This window comes from Gorilla gorilla, chromosome 12 (genome assembly GCF_029281585.2).
Source record: "Gorilla gorilla gorilla isolate KB3781 chromosome 12, NHGRI_mGorGor1-v2.1_pri, whole genome shotgun sequence".
NCBI lineage: Eukaryota > Metazoa > Chordata > Mammalia > Primates > Hominidae > Gorilla > Gorilla gorilla.
Genome location: NC_073236.2, coordinates 84338685 through 84359350, shown reverse-complemented (window position 1 = coordinate 84359350; position 20666 = coordinate 84338685). Strand labels below are relative to the sequence as shown.

Here is a 20666-nt window from a genome sequence, read left to right as displayed (position 1 = left end):
TGGAAAGAGGTGAGACTGTAGGCAGAGAAACCAGACAGGAGCTCCTCCTACTAATGTTTTATAGTTTCAACTTCTACTGCTTTTGTTTGTCACAAGTTTAATACTGTCTTTTTTGAACTTTGCTGAGACAGGTTTGAACACTGCCATCAAGTCAGCAACTTGTTCATGTTGCCCTCTATTGGTAGAAAGGAAAAGAAATTACTATCAAGGGCATTATTTCACATTTCATTTGTTGATGGTATTTCGATTTTCCTGAAATAATGTTTGTTATGTTTTGTAACATAAAAAACATATGCTGGCATTATATTACAATTACAGGAATATCTCTGAAATTACACTTCGAGTAGTGAGGGGATAGCATAGACAGCAACAACCACAGGAGTTCAAAGAGAGAAATGAATATGGTCTAGCCTGGAGACCTCTCTCTAAACTTCACTTACCTCTAATAATATGAATAATCATGTCTTGATTTATCTGCTTAGGATACACATGCAGATATATTTTAAGCAAACAAATGAAGACATCATGATTTTAAGTATAGCCACACCTTGGAGTAGTTTGGTTCTAGACCACTGCAATAAAGCGAATATTGCAATAAAGCAGGAGATACAAATTTTTTGGTTTCCCAGTGCATAAGAAATTATGTTTATACTATACTGTAGCCTATTAAGTGTGCAGTAGCATTATGTATAAAAATATATATATACCTGCATTAAAAAATGCTCTATTGCTAAAAAATGCTAATGATCATCTGAGCCTTCAATGACCCAAAATTATTTTGCTGGTGGAGGGTCTTATCTTAATGTTGCTGGCTCCTAATCAATCAGAATGGTAGTTATTGAAGGTTAGGGTGGCCGTGGCAGTTTCTTCAAATAACACAGTAATGAAGTGCGCTACATTGATTGGCTCTTCCTTTCACAAAAGAGTTCTTTGTAGCATGAGCTGCTGCTTGATAGCATTGTACCCACAGTAGAACTTCTTTAAAAATTGAAGTCGATCCTCTCAAACCCTGCCATTGCTTTATTCACTAATTTTATGGAATATCCTAAGTTCTTGTCGTCATTTCAACAATGTTCATGGCATCTTCACTTGAGAGTATATTCCATCTCAAGAAACCACTTTCTTTGCTCATCTATAAGAAGTAATTACTCATTCGTTCAAGTTTTATCATGAGATTGCAGCAGTTCAACTACTTCTTCAGGTTCCACTTCTAGTTCTCTTACCATTTCCACCACAGTTACCTCCTCCCCTGAAGTCTTGAACCCCTCAAAGTCAACCATGAGGGTTGGAATAAACTTCTTCCAAACTTCTGTTAATATTAATATTTTGACCTCCTATGAATTGTGGATATTCGAAAAGGCATGTAGAATGGTGAACTCTTTCCAGAAGGTATTCAAGGTATTTTTTCCAGAATCATCACAGAAATCACTATCGTTGGCAGCTATAGCATTATAAAATGTATTTCTTAATGTCATATCATGAAATGTATATTTGGGCTTTTTCCCCATTTCCTGGCACACAACTCCTAAAATCCTTGGAATCTCCAAAGTGCTGTCTTTTTGTATGGCTAATATTGAGTAATAGCTTCAGGCTGGGAGTGGTCACTGGAAAGACCAAAGCATGATTAGAGCATAGGGACTTTCAACCCCATCCCCCAACCTCCAGTGAGGGGATAAGGGGACAAAGGTTAATTGAACACCAATGGCCAATGGTTTAATTAATCATGCCTATGTAACGAAACCTCTCTGAAACCCAAAAGAGCAGGATTTGGAGTGCTTCCAGATAGCTGAATATGTGGAGGTTCCTACAGTATGGTGCACTCAGAGAAGACATGGAACCTCCGTGCTCCTTCACCTATACCTCACTGTATACTTCTCTTCATGTGTATCCTTTGTAATGTCCTTTATAATAAACCAGTAAATGTATTAATAAATGTTTCCCTGAGTTCGGTGAGCCACTCCAGCAAATCAATTGAACCCAAAGAAGTGGTTGTGGGGACTCCAACTTGAAGACAGGCAGAAGTTCACCAGGCCCAGACTTGTGACTTGTGTCTGAAGCTTGGGGATTAGCCTTGAGGACTGAGCCCTCAACCTGTGGGATCTGATCTGTCTCCAGGTAGTATCAGATTGGTGTTCACTGCTTGTTGGTGGGAAAAATCCCCACACATTTAGCCACAGAAGGCTTCTGTGTTGATTGTTGTGGTGTGAGAGCAGAGGGAAACAACACTTTGAGACTTTTTCTCCAAACAAATAACAAGATGCAAGTTGAATTATTCCTTGATCTGTGGGCCGCAGAATGGATGTTGTGTTAGCAGGCATGAAAACATTAATCTCCTTGTACACCTCCAGCAGGGCTCTTAGATGACCAGGTACATTGTCAGTGAGCAATGTTATTTTTATTTATTTATTTATTTATTTTAGATGGAATCTTGCTCTGTTGCCCAAGCTGGAGTGCAGTGGTGCAATCTCAGCTCACTGCAACCTCTGCCTCCCTGGTTCAAGCGATTCTCCTGCCTCAGCCTCCCGAGTAGCTGGGATTACAGGCACACGCCACCACGCCATGCTAATTTTTGTATTTTTAGTAGAGATGGGGTTTCACCATGTTGGTCAGGCTGGTCTCGAACTCCTGACCTCGTGATCCACCTGCCTCAGCCTCCCAAAGTGCTGGGATTACAGGCGTGAGCCACTGCACTGGGCCCTAGCAATGTTATTTTGAAAGGAATCTTTTTTTTTCCTGAGCAGCAGGTCTCAACAGTGGGCTTATAATATTCGGTAAACCATGCTGTAAACAGATGTGCTGTCAGGTGGACTTTGGTGCTCCTTTAATAGAGCACAGGCAGAGGAGATGTAGCATAATTCTTTTTTTTTTTTAACTAGGCAAAGAACTTTATTAACCTTTGTTTCAAACTTGATTCCCAAGTTTCTTTGGTTTAATTAGCTGCAAAGAATGAACTGTGTATAAGCAAAAACTGAAAAGAGCTGCAGTGTCCAAGGGGCTTGGGCTTAAAAATATTAGAGATCTAGATTTTATCAGATCCATAAACAAAAATTTCTTAAAAAGCAGTCATAATATAAAATATCAGCTCCCAGTAACTTTAAGTTTTATCTTCAGAAGTTGACTCAATTCAGTTTGCCCCATTCTTGGAAGCCTCTTCAAATTTCTCCACAAGATCTGGAACTTCATCATCATCATCCTCGCCAGTAGCAAGTGGTGCTTTTCCATCCACAGATTGTTTGGGCAGAGCTTCAGCCAGTCTCCTTAAACTAGTTGGACTGCCTGTACCAAGCTGGTTTAAGATGCTGGGTAGCATTTCTGCCAGCTGCTTTATCTGAGCATGGCCTGTAATGGTGAAAGTGTTCGCTGCCAGAGATGCCTGAACTTTAGGGTTGTTAAAGTGGTTACTGTTCCTTGGTTTGTAAACATATTCACCTCTTCAATACCAGAGATATTGTTTACCCCTAACTTCTTTAAGGAGAACTGAAGTTTTTTATCATCTGCTGCGGCTGCTCTATGAACCACCTTCTTTCTGCAAGCAGTTCTTTCCCACCAATGCGCACTTGTGCCTGCAGTTTGCGAGTTTTTCCTGGTTCATGATTGCTTCTTCCATCTTGTCGGAGTGGATAAAGGGCCACCTAGGGGACTAGGGTTGGTGCTCAGGGGGTCTTGGGTGGACCAGCTGAGATTAGGCGTACACACCAATTTAGCGTAATTCTTAAGGGCCTTAGAATTTTTGGAATGCTAAATGAGCATCGGCTTCAAGTTAAAGTCACCAGCTGCATTAGCCCCCACCAAGAAAGTCAGTCTGTTCTTTGAAGCTAGGCATTGACTTCTCTCTAGCTTTGAAAGTCCTAGATGGCATCTTCCTCTGATAGAAGGCTATTTTGTATACATTAAAAATCTGTTATTTAGTGTAGCCACCTTGATCAATAATCTTAGCTAGGTCTTCTGGATAATTTGCTGCAGCTTCTGTATTAACACTTGCTGTTCACCTTGCACTTTCATGTTATGGAGACAGCTTCTTCATGAAATTTCATGAACCAACCTCCACTACCTTCCAACTTTTCTTTTGCAGCGTGCTTACCTGTCTCAGCTTCACAGAACTGAAGAGAGTTAGGGCCTTGCTAACTTTCTTGCCTTAAATTAAGGGAATGTTGTGGCTGGTTTGATCTATCCAGACCACTAAAACTTTCTCCATATTGGCAACAGCCTTTCTCACTTTCTCACATTCTCACTTTCTTATTTGCGTGTTAATTTCTTTCAAGAACATTTCTTAGACTTAGTGCAGTGGCTCATGCCTGTAATCCCAGCACTTTAAGAGGCCAAGGTGGGCACATTGCTTGAGCCCAGGAGCTTTTGACCACCCTGAGCAACATGCGGAGACCCAGTCTCTACAAAAAATTTAAAAATTAGCCAGGCATGGTGGCTCACGTCTGTGGTCCTAACGACTTGGGGTAGGCCAAAGTAGGAAGATGGCTTGAGCTCCGGAGGTCAAGGCTACAGTGAGCCATCATCATGCTACTGCATTCCAGCCTGGGTGACGGCTCAAAAAAAAAAAAAAAAGAACTTTTCCTTTTCATTCACAACTTGACTGTTCGGCATAAGAGGCTAGCTTTTGGCCTATCTTGGCTTTTAACATGCCTTGAGAAAATGACAACTAACATTAATCTTCGTTGTAAAATTAATCATTCTTGGCTTTTGATTTAAAGTGAGAGACATCCAACTCTTTCTTTCATTTGAATACTCAGAGGCTGTTGTAGGGTTATTAAGTAGATTAATTTTAATATTGTTGTCTCACATGAAGGCCAGAGGAGAGAGACAGAGACGGGATAATAGCTAGTTGGTGGGACAGTCGGAACACACACAACCTTTATTGAGTAAGTTTACCATGTTATATGGATGTGGTTTATGGTGCCCCAAAACAATTAAAATAGTAACATCAAAAATCAGTGATCAAAGCCAGCCATTGTGACATGTGCCTATAGTCCCACCTACTCATGAGGCTGAGGCAGAAGGATCACTTGAGGCCAAGAGTTTGAAGCCTTGGCCTCCCAAAGTGCTGCAATTACAGACACAAGTCACCATACCAAGCCTGAAGAGTCTATTACGTACTAAATAACTTAAATGTATTATTATAAACCTTCCCACAAATAAAACCTCAGTCCCACATGGTTTCACTGGTACGTTCTTCCAAACATTTAAGGAAGAAATAACACTAAGCTTACACATATTTTGGAGAAAGAATAATAGTACCCCAAAGATGTATACCTCCCAATCCCTGAAAACTGAATATGTTACTTTTCAAGGGGAAAAAGGCTTTGCAGATGTGACTACATTAAAGATCTTGAGATGGAAAGAGTATCCTGGATTATCCAGGTGGGCTCAGTGCAATCACAGGGGCCCTTATAAAAGGAGATAAATGTGTCAGAGAGTGAGAGAAATTTGAAGATGTTATACTGTCAACTTGGAAGATAGAAGATCTTCAAAGGGATCATGAATCTTGAAATATAGATAGCGTCTAGAAGTAGAAGCTGCAAAAGGCAAGGAAACAGATTTTCCCTCAGAACCTCCAGAAGGAATACAGCCTGCTAACCTATTTTGGACTTCTGACTTCCAGAACTGAAAGATAATATATTTGCAGTGTTTCAGGCTACTAACTTTGTGGTAATTTGTTACAGCAGCAATAGGAAACTAATGCTGGTGGCAGCAGCAGCCCATCTAGAGTAGCTGCTGCCATGATGGCTGCAGGAGGGAGGTGCTGCCCAAGTCTCCCTGGGTGCCACTGCAGCTACTCTGGTGCAGGTCCAGACCCCAGCATCTCTGTGGTCTTGGGTGCCCAGGAAGATCTCCCTTCCCCCTGCAGGCTCAGAAGTGCTTGCTCTCATTGCCTGGTTTCTCCTGCTGTCAGTGCCTGCTCCCATCTCGGAGGTGTGGCTGGGACTGCACATTCCATGGAGCTGGCGGGAGCTGGGGACAAATGGGAGCCTCACCCCTTCCGAGTTAGTGAGGCAGGATCTCCCTGGGTGCAGCTGCAGCTGCCCAAGCCTGGCTTCGGAACTGGGCATCTCTGTGCTCCCGGGGGCCCAGGAAGGCCCCCCACAGGATCAAAGTGCCTGCTCCCACTGCCTGGCCTCTCCCTGCTCCCAGTACCCACTGCAATTGTGGAGCAAGGTTGGGGCCGAGCCCAGGCACTGTCACAGCCCAACCAGGTGGGCACATGATTGGGGCAGCCCTGACATGCCAGCCCCCTGCTGCCTCAGTCCCCTCCGGACTTTGGGCACCCACGGGTGCGGGAGGGAAGCCGAGGGGAGGCTGAGGGCAGCTCAGCATTGGCTTGCAGGTGTCCCTTGGCATGAATAGCCTGTGAAACATGAACAGCAGCCGGAGGCAGACAGGTTCCTGGGCAGAAGGGGGCAGGAAGCTGGTGAAGCCCCACCTTTAGGCAGGGGAAGACCTGAAAGCTGGGGGCTGGGCTGCCAGTCCTGTGTACTGGAGGCAGAACTCATGGCGCCTTTTCCTGGGCTCACCCATGGCTGCTTGTGGACCAATCAGCATGCATTTCACCCCTCTGAAGACCATAAAAACCCCTAGACTCAACCACAGCCAGGGCAGACACTGGGAAAACCAGCTGCAGAGAGGAGCTACCTTCTCCAGGGCCTCCTCTCCACTGAGAGCTGCAGACGCTGGAATGACCAGCTACAGAGAGGAGCCACCCTCTCTGCTAAGGCCTGAATGTTTGCCAGGACGACTTGCCTGCAGACAGGAGTCACCCACTACAGGTCTCCTCTGAGCTGTTCTAACACTCTATAAAGCTCCTCTTCATCTTGCTCACCCTCCACTTGTCTGTGTACCTCATTCTTCCTGGACACAGGACAATAACTTGGGCAAAGGTACCACTGACCACAGAGATTTCTGGCCAGAAAAGTAATACACCAAAGATCCTATAACAATACAGTATATATTTTCAAAGAATAAAAAAAGAGAAAACATTTTCTAACTCTTTATATAAAGCTAATATAACCTTGATTTTTCTTTTCTTTCTTTCTTTCTTTCTTTCTTTCTTTCTTTCTTTCTTTTCTTTCTTTCTCTTCCTTCCTTTCTTTCTTTCTTTTTCTCTCTCTCTCTTTCTTTCTTTCTTTTTTTTTAAGTTTTTTCCATTGCCCAGGCTGGAATGCAGTGGTGCAATCACTACTCACTGCAGCCTTGACCTCTTGGGCTCAAGCGAGCCTCCCACCTAAGCCTCCTGAATAGCTGGGACTACAGGTGTGCACCATCATGCCTGGCTAATTTGTTTTTAAATTTTTCTTGTTTCAGCGATAGGGTCTTGCTATGTTGTCCAAGCTGCTCTCAAGCTCCTGGGCTCAAGCAATCCTCCCACCTCAGCCTCCCAAAGTACTGGGATTACAGGCATGAACCACCACGCCCAGCCAAGAGCTGGATTTTACATAATATAATGCCAAATGGTTCCAATTTGATCTATTTTTTTTTTTAAAGAAATAGTTAAGGGAACTTTTTTTTTTTACTTTTCTGTTTGTAAATTTTCAAACATACATAAAAATAGAGAAAATAGTATAATAAACCCATGACTTAGGTTTAACAGTGGTCACTATTTTGCTGATTTTGCTTTATTATTTACACCTCCCTCCCCCACTTTTTGTCTCTTTTTGCTGATGTACTTTATTTTTATTTTTATTTTTTTAAGACAGAGTCTCAATCTGTTGCCCAGGCTGAAGTGCAGTGGTGCAATCTTTGCTCACTGCAACCTCTGTCTCTTGGATTCAATCAATTCTTGTGCTTCAGCCTCCCAAGTAGCTGGGATTACAGGCATGGGCCACCACATCCAGCTAATTTTTGTATTTTCAGTACAGATGGGGTTTTGCCATGTTGGCCAGGCTGGTCTTGAACTCCTGGCTTCAAGTGATCATTCTGCCTTGACCTCCCAAAGTGTTGTGGTTACAGGCATGAGCCACAGCACCTGGCCTTGCTGATGTACCTTAAAGCAAACCTCAGACATGCCATTTCAGCCATAAATACTTCCGGTATGCATCTCTAATGCATAAGGACTTTTTCATAGAAACTTTTGAAATCTTCAAAAGCGACGTTTAAATGTGTCTGAATGATTCATCAATAAATGTTTTAAAAAATAAGAAAATAGGCCAGGTGTAGTGGCTCACATCCATAATCCCAGCACTTTAGGAGGCCAAGGCAAGTGGATCACCTGAAGTCAGAAGTTCAAAACCAGCCTGGCCGACATGGTGAATCCTCATCTCTACAAAAATACAAAAATTAGCTGGGCGTGGTGGTGGGCACCTGTAATCCCAGCTACTCGGTAGGCTGAGGCTGGAGAATCACTTGAACCCAGGAGGCAGAGGTTGCAGTGAGCCGAGATTGTGCCACTTCACTCCAGCCTGGGTGAGAGAGCGAGACTCCATCTAAAAAAAAAAAAAGAAAGCAAACATGGAGAAAGTCAATTGGTCAATCCAGCTGAAAGGTATACAGGTGTTCCTTTGTACTATTCATGTAATTTTTCTATAGAAGTTTTTCAATGAAAAATTGTTTATTCAACAAGTGTTTTCCTTTAGCACTTTCAGTTCATCAGTACCTAGTTAACAATTTTTTTTGTTTGAGACTGAGTTTGTCTCTTGTTGCCCAGGCTGGAGTGTAATGGCAGGATCTTGGGTCACTGCAATTCTGCCCTCCCAGGTTCAAGTGATTCTCCTGCCTTAGCCTCCCAGTAGCTGGGATTACAAGCGTGTGCCCCCACGCCCAGCTAATTTTGTATTTTTAGAAGCGATGGGGTTTCACCATGTTGGCCAGGCTGGTCTTGAGCTCCTGACCTCAAGTGATCCGCCTGCCTCAGCCTCCCAAAGTGCTGTGTACAGTGTGAGCCACCGTGCCTGGCCAGCAATTCTTTACATAAACAATTACAATTTTTGATAATTAGTTTTTTGTTGTTGTTTTTGATGGAATCTCGCTGTCTCACCCAGGCTGGAGTGCAGTGTTGCAATCTTGGCTCACTGCAACCTCTGCCTCCCAGGTTCAAGTGATTCTTCAGCCTCAGCCTCCTGAGTAGCTGGGATTACAGGCATCCACCACCACACCCAGATTTTTTTTTTTTTTTTTTTTTTTAGTAGAGACGAGGTTTCACCAAGTTGGCCAGGCTGGTTTAGAACTCCTTATGTCAAGTGATCCACACGCCTCAGCCTCCCAAAGTGCTAGGATTACAGGCATGAGCCACCGTGCTCCACCTCAAATTAATTTTGAAAATATAACTGATGTGAGCTCTGCCTCTTGAGAGCTGGCATGAGCATTAAAGGAAATGTATTATAAAGATTTGAATGCATCTTGTGGAATCCCACAGCAGAAGTCCTCAGAAAGAGCATGAGATAAGAAACTGGTTATCAACTAGGATCCCAGGAAGTGCCTTCTCATATCTTGTCCCTGCTTCTTGGTCTCATCTCTCTGCCTTGCAATTGTCTCTACTTTTCAATTCATACATCGGGTTACAGTTGTACCTCCGCTTTGAAGTTTTAACATTTCCTTCACTCAGAAGAATAGCTCAGTCTGAATAAGAATATTATGGTCCCAGTTTCAAATTCCTTGTAGAAAGAATCTGATGTCCCAGTTTGAGTCAGATGTCCACACGTGGTCTGATTATCTGTGACCAAGGAATGATGTCATATAGGAGAGATATGGTTGTCTGGAGCCTCTTTAAGGAGGAGGAAGCAAACTAGGTCTTTATGAGATAAGCCAACACCCAAAAAGGAGCTAATACAATTGTTGAGTAGAAAAAAAAAAGAGTCATGTACAATGCAATTCCATTTCTGTAAAACAAATCAAAACAAAGCTCTATCTATATACAAATATGTCTATTGCTAATACATATATTAAAAGAGTCTGGAAAGACTTGTAAACAGGAATATATATATTAATATATATTTTTAAAGTTTTCATTATGAAACATTTTAGACTTACAAATGAATAGCAAAAATAGTGCAAAGAATTCTTGCACACTCTTCACCCAACTTCTCCAAATGTTTAATCTTACATAAATAAGTAAAATGATCAAAATCAAGAAAATAACACTAGTAGGGTGGAGCCAAGATGGCTGAATAGGAACAGCTCTGGTCTATAGCTCCCAGCATGAGCGACACAGAAGACGGGTGATTTCTGCATTTCCATCCGAGGTACCGGGTTCATCTCACTAGGGAGTGCCAGACAGTGGGCGCAGGTCAGTGGGTGCAGTGCACCGTGCGTGAGCCGAAGCAGGGCAAGGCATTGCCTCACTCGGGAGGCACAAGGGGTCAGGGAGTTCCCTTTCCTACTCAAAGAAAGGGGTGACAGACAGCACCTGGAAAATCGGGTCACTCCCACCCCAATACTGCGCTTTTCCGACCAGCTTAAAAAACGGCGCACCAGGAGATTATATCCCGCACAAGGCTCAGAGGATCCTACGCCCATGGAGTCTCGCTGATTGCTAGCACAGCAGTCTGAGATCAAACTGCAAGGCGGCAGCGAGGCTGGGGGAGGGGCGCCCGCCATTGCCCAGGCTTGCTTAGGTAAACAAAGCAGCCGGGAAGCTTGAACTGGGTGGAGCCCACCACAGCTCAAGGAGGCCTGCCTGCCTCTGTAGGCCCCACCTCTGGGGGCAGGGCACAGACAAACAAAAAGACAGCAGTTACCTCTGTAGACTTCAATGTCCCTGTCTGACAGCTTTGAAGAGAGCAGTGGTTCTACCAGCATGCAGCTGGAGATCTGAGAACGGGCAGACTGCCTCCTCAAGTGGGTCCCTGACCCCTGACCCCCGAGCAGCCTAACTGGGAGGCACCCCCCAGTAGAGGCAGACTGACACCTCACACGGCCGGGTACTCCTCTGAGACAAAACTTCCAGAGGAACGATCAGACAGCAGCATTCATGGTTCATGAAAATCCACTGTTCTGCAGCCACCGCTGCTGGTACCCAGGCAAACAGGGTCTGGAGTGGACCTCTAGCAAACTCCAACAGACCTGCAGCTGAGGGTCCTGTCTGTTAGAAGGAAAACTAACAAACAGAAAGGACATCCACACCAAAACCCCATCTGTACATCACCATCATCAAAGACCAAAAGTAGATAAAACCACAAAGATGGGGAAAAAACAGAGCAGAAAAACTGGAAACTCTAAAAAGCAGAGTGCCTCTCCTCCTCCAAAGGAATGCAGCTCCTCACCAGCAACAGAACAAAGCTGGATGGAGAATGACTTCGATGAGTTGAGAGAAGAAGGCTTCAGACGATCAAACTACTCCGAGCTACAGGAGGAAATTCAAACCAAAGGCAAAGAAGTTGAAAACTTTGAAAAAAATTTAGACGAATGTGTAACTAGAATAACCAATACAGAGGAGTGCTTAAAGGAGCTGATGGAGCTGAAAACCAAGGCTCGAGAACTACGTGAAGAATGCAGAAGCCTCAGGAGCCGATGTGATCAACTGGAAGAAAGGCTATCAGTGATGGAAGATGAAATGAATGAAATGAAGCGAGAAGGGAATTTACAGAAAAAAGAATAAAAAGAAATGAACAAAGCCTCCAAGAAATATGGGACTATGTGAAAAGACCAAATCTACGTCTGATTGGTGTACCTGAAAGTGACGGGGAGAATGGAACCAAGCTGGAAAACACTCTGCAGGATATTATTCAGGAGAACTTCCCCAGTCTAATAAGGCAGGCCAACATTCAGATTCAGGAAATACAGAGAACACCACAAAGATACTCCTCAAGAACAGCAACTCCAAGACACATAATTGTCAGATTCACCAAAGTTGAAATGAAGGAAAAAATGTTAAGGGCAGCCAGAGACAAAGGTCGGGTTACCCACAAAGGGAAGCCCATCAGACTAACAGTGGATCTCTTGGCAGAAACTCTACAAGCCAGAAGAGAGTGGGGGCCAATATTCAACATTCATAAAGAAAAGAATTTTCACCCCAGAATTTCATATCCAGCCAAACTAAGCTTCATAAGTGAAGGAGAAAGAAAATCCTTTACAGACAAGCAAATGCTGAGAGATTTTGTCACCACCAGGCCTGCCCTTCAAGAGCTCCTGAAAGAAGCACTAAACATGGAAAGGAACAACCGGTACCAGCCACTGCAAAATCATGCCAAATTGTAAAGACCACCGAGGCCAGGAAGAAACTGCATCAACTAATGAGCAAAATAACCAGCTAACATCATAATGACAGGATCAAATTCACACATAACAATATTAACTTTAAATGTAAATGGACTAAATGCTCCAATTAAAAGACACAGACTGGTAAATTGGATAAAGACTCAAGACCCATCAGTGTGCTGTATTCAGGAAACCCATCTCACATGCAGAGACACACATAGACTCAAAATAAAAGGATGGAGGAAGATCTTCCAAGCAAATGGAAAACAAAAAAAGGCAGGGGTTGCAATCCTAGTCTCGGATAAAACAGACTTGAAACCAACAAAGATCAAAAGAGACAAAGAAGGCCATTACATAATGGTAAAGGGATCAATTCAACAAGAAGAGCTAACTATCCTAAATATATTTGCACCCAATACAGGAGCACCCAGATTCATAAAGCAAGTCCTTAGAGACCTACAAAGAGACTTAGACTCCCACACAATAATAATGGGAGACTTTAACACCCCACTGTCAACATTAGACAGATCAACGAGACAGAAAGTTAACAAGGATACCCAGGAATTAAACTCAGCTCTGCACCAAGTGGACCTAATAGACATCTACAGAACTCTCCACCCCAAATCAACAGAATATACATTTTTTTCAGCACCACACCACACCTATTCCAAAATTGACCACGTAGTTGGAAGTAAAGCACTCCTCAGCAAATGTAAAAGATCAGACATTATAACAAACTGTCTCTCAGACCACAGTGCAATCAAATTAGGACTCAGGATTAAGAAACTCACTCAAAACCCCTCAACTACATGGAAACTGAACAACCTGCTCCTGAATGACTACTGGGTACATAACGAAATGAAGGCAGAAATAAAGATGTTCTTTGAAACCAATGAGAAGAAAGACACAACATACCAGAATCTCTAGGACACATTCAAAGCAGTGTGTAGAGGGAAATTTATAGCACCAAATGCCCACAAGAGAAAGCAGGAAAGATCCAAAATTGACACCCTAACATCACAATTAAAAGAACTAGAAAAGCAAGAGCAAACACATTCAAAAGCTAGCAGAAGGCAAGAAATGACTAAAATTAGAGCAGAACTGAAGGAAATAGAGTCACAAAAAACCCTTCAAAAAATTAATGAATCCAGGAACCAGTTTTTTGAAAGGATCAACAAAATTGATAGACCACTAGCAAGACTAATAAAGAAGAAAAGAGAGAAGAATCAAATAGATGCAATAAAAAATGATAAAGGGGATATCACCACCGATCCCACAGAAATACAAACTACCATCAGAGAATACTACAAACACCTCTACGCAAATAAACTAGAAAATCTAGAAGAAATGGATAAATTCCTCGACACATACATTCTTCCAAGACTAAACCAGGAAGAAGTTGAATCTCTGAATAGACCAATAACAGGCTCTGAAATTGTGGCAATAATCAATAGCTTACCAACCAAAAATAGTCCAGGACCAGATGGATTCATAGCCGAATTCTACCAGAGGTACAAGGAGGAACTGGTACCATTCCTTCTGAAACTATTCCAATCAATAGAAAAACAGGGAATCCTCCCTAACTCATTTTATGAGGCCAGCATCATCCTGATACCAAAGCCTGGCAGAGACACAACCAAAAAAGAGAATTTTAGACCAATATCCTTGATGAACATCGATGCAAAAATCCTCAATAAAATACTGGCAAACCGAATCCAGCAGCACATCAAAAAGCTTATCCACCAAGATCAAGTTGGCTTCATCCCTGGGATGCAAGCCTGGTTCAATATATGCAAATCAATAAATGTAATCCAGCATATAAACAGAACCAAAGATAAAAACCACACGATTATCTCAATAGATGCAGAAAAGGCCTTTGACAAAATTCAACAACCTTCATGCTAAAAACTCTCAATAAATTAGGTATTGATGGGACGTATCTCAAAATAATAAGAGCTATCTATGACAAACCCACAGCCAATATCATACTGAATAGGCAAAAACTGGAAGCATTCCCTTTGAAAACTGGCACAAGACAGGGATGCCCTCTCTCACCACTCCTATTCAACATAGTGTTGGAAGTTCTGGCCAGGGCAATCAGGCAAAAGAAGGAAATAAAGGGTATTCAATTAGGAAAAGAGGAAGTCAAATTGTCCCTGTTTGCAGATAACATGATTGTATATCTAGAAAACCCCATTGTCTCAGCCCAAAATCTCCTTAAGCTGATAAGCAACTTCAGCAAAGTCTCAGGATACAAAATCAATGTACAAAAATCACAAGCATTCTTATACACCAATAACAGACAAACAGAGAGCCAAATCATGAGTGAACTACCATTCACAATTGCTTCAAAGAGAATAAAATACCTAGGAATCCAACTTACAAGGGATGTGAAGGACCTCTTCAAGGAGAACTACAAACCACTACTCAATGAAATAAAAGAGGACACAAACAAATGGAAGAACATTCCATGCTCATGGGTAGGAAGAATCAATATCGTGAAAATGGCCATACTGCCCAAGGTAATTTATAGATTCAATGCCATCCCCATCAAGCTACCAATGACTTTCTTCACAAAATTGGAAAAAAAAACTACTTTAAAGTTCATATGGAACCAAAAAAGAGCCCGCATCGCCAAGTCAATCCTAAGCCAAAAGAACAAAGCTGGAGGCATCACACTACCTGACTTCAAACTATATTGCAAGGCTACAGTAACCAAAACAGCATGGTACTGGTACCAAAACAGAGATATAGATCAATGGAACAGAACAGAGCCCTCAGAAATAACACCGCATATCTACAACTATCTGATCTTTGACAAACCTGAGAAAAACAAGCAATGGGGAAAGGATTCCCTATTTAATAAATGATGCTGGGAAAACTGGCTAGCCATATGTAGATAGCTGAAACTGGATCCGTTCCTTACACCTTATACAAAAATTAATTCAAGATGGATTAAAGACTTACATGTTAGACCTAAAACCATAAAAACCCTAGAAGAAAACCTAGGCATTACCATTCAGGACATAGGCATGGGCAAGGACTTCATGACTAAAACACCAAAAACAATGGCAACAAAAGCCAAAATTGACAAATGGGATCTAATGAAACTAAAGAGCTTCTGCACAGCAAAAGAAACTACCATCAGAGTGAAAAGGCAACCTACAAAATGGGAGAACATTTTCGCAACCTACTCATCTGACAAAGGGCTAATATCCAGTATCTACAATGAACTCAAACAAATTAACAAGAAAAAAACAAACTACCCCATCAAAAAGTGGGCAAAGGATATGAACAGACACTTCTCAAAAGAAGACATTTATGCAGCCAACAAACACATGAAAAAATGCTCACCATCCCTGGCTATCAGAGAAATGCAAATCAAAACCACAATGAGATACCATCTCACACCAGTTAGAATGGCGATCATTAAAAAGTCAGGAAACGGCAGGTGCTGGAGACGATGTGGAGAAATAGGCACAGTTTTACACTGTTGGTGGGACTGTAAACTAGTTCAACCATTGTGGAAGTCAGTGTGGTGATTCCTCAGGGATCTAGAACTAGAAATGCCATTTGACCCAGCCATCCCATTACTGGGTATATACCCAAAGGACTATAAATCATGCTGCTATAAAGACACATGCACACATATGTTTATTGCGGCACTATTCACAATAGCAAAGACTTGGAACCAACCCAAATGTCCAACAATGATAGACTGGATTAAGAAAATGTGGCACATATACACCATGGAATACTACGCAGCCATAAAAAATGATGAGTTCATGTCCTTTGTAGGGACATGGATGAAATTGGAAATCATCATTCTCAGTAAACTATCGCAAGAACAAAAAACCAAACACCGCATATTCTCACTCATAGATGGGAATTGAACAATGAGAAAACATGGACACAGGAAGGGGAACATCACACTCTGGGGACTGTTGTGGGGTGGGGGTAGGGAGGAGGGATAGCTTTAGAAGATATACCTAATGCTAAATGATGAGTTAATGGGTGCAGCACACCAGCATGGCACATGTATACATATGTAACTAACCTGCACATTGTGCACATGTACCCTAAAACTTAAAGTATAATAATAATAAAATAAAAAATAAAAAAAGAAAATAACACTAGTAAATGCCACTAATTCATCTATGAACTGTATTTAAATTTTGTCAACTGTCCCTATGTGCCCCTTTTCCTGGATCAGGATGCTATCAAAGATCACACAATGCATTTATTTATCTTCTTACTCTTTAATCTGGGATAGTTTCTTAATCTTTCTTTATCTTTTGTGACCTTCACAATTCTGAAGAGTGTGTACCCATAGTTTTGTAGAGTGTCCCTCACTTTGGATTTGTCTGATGTTTCTTTTTGATTAAATCTGGTTATATATGTTGGCCTCATGACTGCAATATTAACTTGGATCACTTGATTAAGGTGGTGTCTGCCAGACTTCTCTACTGTAACATTACTTTTCCCTTTGCCATTTAATAAATATCTTCTGGGGAGATACTGTGACACTGTATTAAAAAATCCCATTTCTCCTTTTAGCCCACCAATTTTAGCATTTGTGAACGACTCTTGCCTGAAACAATTTTTACTATGGTATCTGGCAAATGGTAATTTTGTTTCCATCACTTCTTCATCATTTATTACTTGGAATTCTACTGTAAAGAACTTCCTCCACTCTCCCAGTGATTTATTTATTCAACTTGTTATCACTCTGGACATAGGGATATTTGTTTTATTCCACGAGTTACAACCTATTACTATCATTATTTATTTTGCTGCTTAAATTGTCCCAGATTTGTCTTGGGATCCCCTTCAAGTTGGCTCCTGTGTTTCTTCAACATGCCCCATCATTTTTTCAGCATTTACTTTTTGGCATCATGACATGTTCCAGGTGGATCTTGGTTTTTCTCTGTTCCAGTCCTGGAACCAGACATTTCTTCCGAAAGTTCTGGTTTTTCTTTTCTTTTTTTCTTTTTTTTTAAGATGGAGTCTTGCTCTGCTGCCCAGGCTGGAGATGACGCGACCTGGGCTCACTACAACCTCCACCTCCCGGGATGAAGCGATTCTCGTGCCTCAGCCTCCAAAGTAGCTGGGACTATAGGCTGGGACTAAAGACGTGCGCAACCACAACCGGCTATTGTTTGGTATTTTTAGTAGAGATGAGGTTGTGCCATGTTGCCAAGGCTGGTCTGGAAATCCTGACCAAGTGGTCCTCCCGCCTTGGCCTTCCAAAGTGCTAGGATTATAGGTGTGAACCAATGCCCCCGGCTGCCCTGATTTCTTTTCTTTTCTTTTTTTTTCATAAAATTGCACATATAAAACAAGATCTGGCACCAAGTATGTTCATTGCTAGTGATATGCCAATACCTGGAGGGAGGTAATATTTTATCTGCATTTCATAGAAAAGAAAGTGAGGCATGAAGAGGTTAATGCGGCTAATTATTTATTAGGTGCTAGAGCCAATATTTGGACCCAAGCAGTCTGACTCTAGAATTCATGTTTTTGTTTTTGTTTTTGTTTTTTTGAGACAGAGTCTCCCTCTGTTGCCCAGGCTGGAGTGTAATGGCATGACCTCGGCTCACTGCAACTTCCGATTCCCGGGTTCAAGCGATTCTCCCTGCCTCAGCCTCCCAAGTAGCTGGGATTACAGGCATGAACCACCACACCCAGCTAATTTTTGTATTTTTAGTAGAGACAGGGTTTCGCCATGTTGGCCAGGCTGGTCTTGAACTCCTAACCTCAGGCTATCTGCCCGCCTCAGCCTCCCAAATTGTTGGGATTACAGGCATGAGCCACCATGCCCAGCCTCTTAAAAGCTTTTTATTAACTGAGAGAAGTGGAAAAATCATGGTGTCCGCATTGCATGTGGTCACTACTTGACCTGGCACTTTATATCTGACAGACACTGTGTGGAGTGAGCTATTACCAGCAATCTGTTCATGCTACCCTCCAGTAGGCACAGCACATAGGATATGTTCCAACTAGGCCATAGGTCTCCTCAAGAGCTAAACACTACATATGACATTTGTTGAATCATTTTACTGTCCACAAGACAGAGATATATTTACCAGGGGCCTCATTCACCCGGAAAATCTCTGAGCTTCTTATCTATAGGTGGTGATTAAATGGGTAAACAAGCTGTTTTTCCTAGTCTCAAACTCACCTGATTATAATTAAGGAAATTCATTTTGGTTGCAACATTCACTGCTATAGCATATTGGCGGCTTTTTTTAAAATCAATGTTAGCCTACATTTGCTTATAAAAATCTTCAGGTTCCCATTTTAGTGGTATCACTTGAGGAAAAAAATCCAGAAAATTCTGATGCCAGCTATTCTACATGGTTCCCTCTACTGAAAAATATAAAGTGGATCAAAGTTTATACACTACTAAATCTTAATACATAGAAAGCTTGAATATTTCTTGTTTTTCATAACATCCAATTTAACACACATAAGCCAAAGATCCCAAGTATAGAAAGGCAGGAAAAAGAGAACAGGAAGGGCAGAGGGGGCTGTGGCAGCTACAGTTTTGGGCAGTTTGGTAACACCCCTTCTTCTGCTGCTGCTTTAATAAGGTATAATTGACAAATTTGAATTGTATATATTTAAGGTGTACCACTCGATGTTTTGAAACATGTGTGCATTGTGGAATAATCACCAGAATCAAGCTAATTAATCATCACCTGACATAGTTATGTTTTTGTGTGTGTACATGATGAGAACACTTCAGATAAAATATATGGAATGCTTTGCACATTTTCATGACATCCTTGTGCAAGGGCCTTGCTAATCTTCTCTGCATTGTTCCTATTTTATTTTATTTTATTTATTTATTTATTTTTGAGACAAGGTCTCACTTTGTCACCCAGGCTGGAGTGCAGTGGCGCAATCTTGGCTCACTGCAACCTCTTCCTCCTGGGTTCAAGCGATTCTACTGCCTCAGTCTCCTGAGTAGCTGGGATCACACGCACACACCATGACGCCCAGCTAATTTTTGTATTTTTAGCAGAGATGGGGTTTCACCATGTTGGCCAGTCTAATCTTGAACTCCTGACCTCAGGTGATCCACCCGCCTCGGCCTCCCAAAGTGCTGGGATTACAAGTGTGAGCCACGGCGCCCGGCCTAGAATTCATGTTCTTGACCACTATGCATATCTTACTAATAAAGCTGAGGAAGCTAGCACAGTAGAAACCAATCTTACCCATATATAAGTGCAGTTTTCTAACTAGAGATGTTAAAGAATTAAATGTAATACATAAATAGAAAATGCATAAAAAAGAATTAAACGTAAAATCTCAAATAATAAAAAAAAGGAGAAACTATAAGTGAATATTCAGTCAATCTCAAGCTGAGAGAAAACTCTGTGAGAATACAATGGTGCACTCCCCAGCTGCATCACTCACTTTAGGATATGTCCCCGACGTTAGCTGTGGCAGGAACCAGTTAAAAAAGGAAATTGGCACTGTGTGCATTTTTTTCTCAGGAATCAGTCCTGGCTTGTCTGACTGAACTCCCTTTGCATTGCCTTCTCTGTCAGAACGATCAATTTGAATTAGAGCTTTCTCTTTTTTATTGCCCTGTCTGAATTTGGCACCCTGACCCTGGACTATTGGTCTTGGCATTACTGACCCAGAAACTCCATAGGAAACTGACCTGGTAATTATTCTCTTGGCTCCATTCACCACAGCCTCAGGCCCACTTCCAGGCCAGGGACTCAGGGCCCCCCATCTGCCTGAGGCAGGAGTATGTGGTCAAAAAAAGAATAGAAAACACACATCCAAGCAAACGTAGGAAAAGATGGACAGGCTTGATTAAACGCTAAAGTGTAAAATGATTATTCTTCAAGATAACATACAATTCTATGATTCTACACACACATATGTCCATGCATACATATGATAATTGACTTCTCAACTGCTAACATTTCTTGAGTACTATTTGCCCAATACTACTCATTTTTCTATAAATTTATATTTTGAAAAATGTCAAACTTACAGGAAACTTTAAAGAATAGTACAATGAGGCAAGGTGCAGTTGTTCACACCTGTAATCCCAGCACTTTGGGAGGCTGAGGCGAGAGGATCACTTGAGCTCACATGTTTGAGACCAGCCTGGACAACAAAAGGAGACTGTCTCTACAAAAAATACAAAAATTAGCTGAGTGTGGTGGCGTACACCTGTAGTCCCAGGTACTCGGGAGCCTGAGGTGGGAGGATTGCTTGAGCCCAGGAAGTTGAGGCTGCAGTGAGCCATCATTGTGCCACTGCACTTTAGCCTGGGCGACTGCAAGATCCTGTCTCAAAAAAAAAAAAAAAAAAAAAAAAAACAAAGAAAAAGAAAAAGAATAGTACAATGGACACCTATATATTCTTTACCAAGATTCAGCAATCAAGAATTGACTTTTCCCATCAGATTTTAATATTTCTTGTTTCTACCCAAAAATTCATGTGTATTTTGCACCTTGTCACAGGCCATATTTCAGGGGTTCCATAACCACTCCTAGTTTGGT

The 20666-nt window shown here is 41.9% G+C and overlaps 2 pseudogenes; both read right to left on the bottom strand.

Moving 5' to 3' along the window:
- Nucleotides 1–3098: 3098 nt before the first annotated feature.
- On the bottom strand, nt 3099–3607 carry LOC101138159 (transcription factor BTF3-like; annotated as a pseudogene).
- A 15282-nt stretch (nt 3608–18889) lies between these two features.
- On the bottom strand, nt 18890–18981 carry LOC115933589 (uncharacterized; annotated as a pseudogene).
- Nucleotides 18982–20666: the final 1685 nt, after the last annotated feature.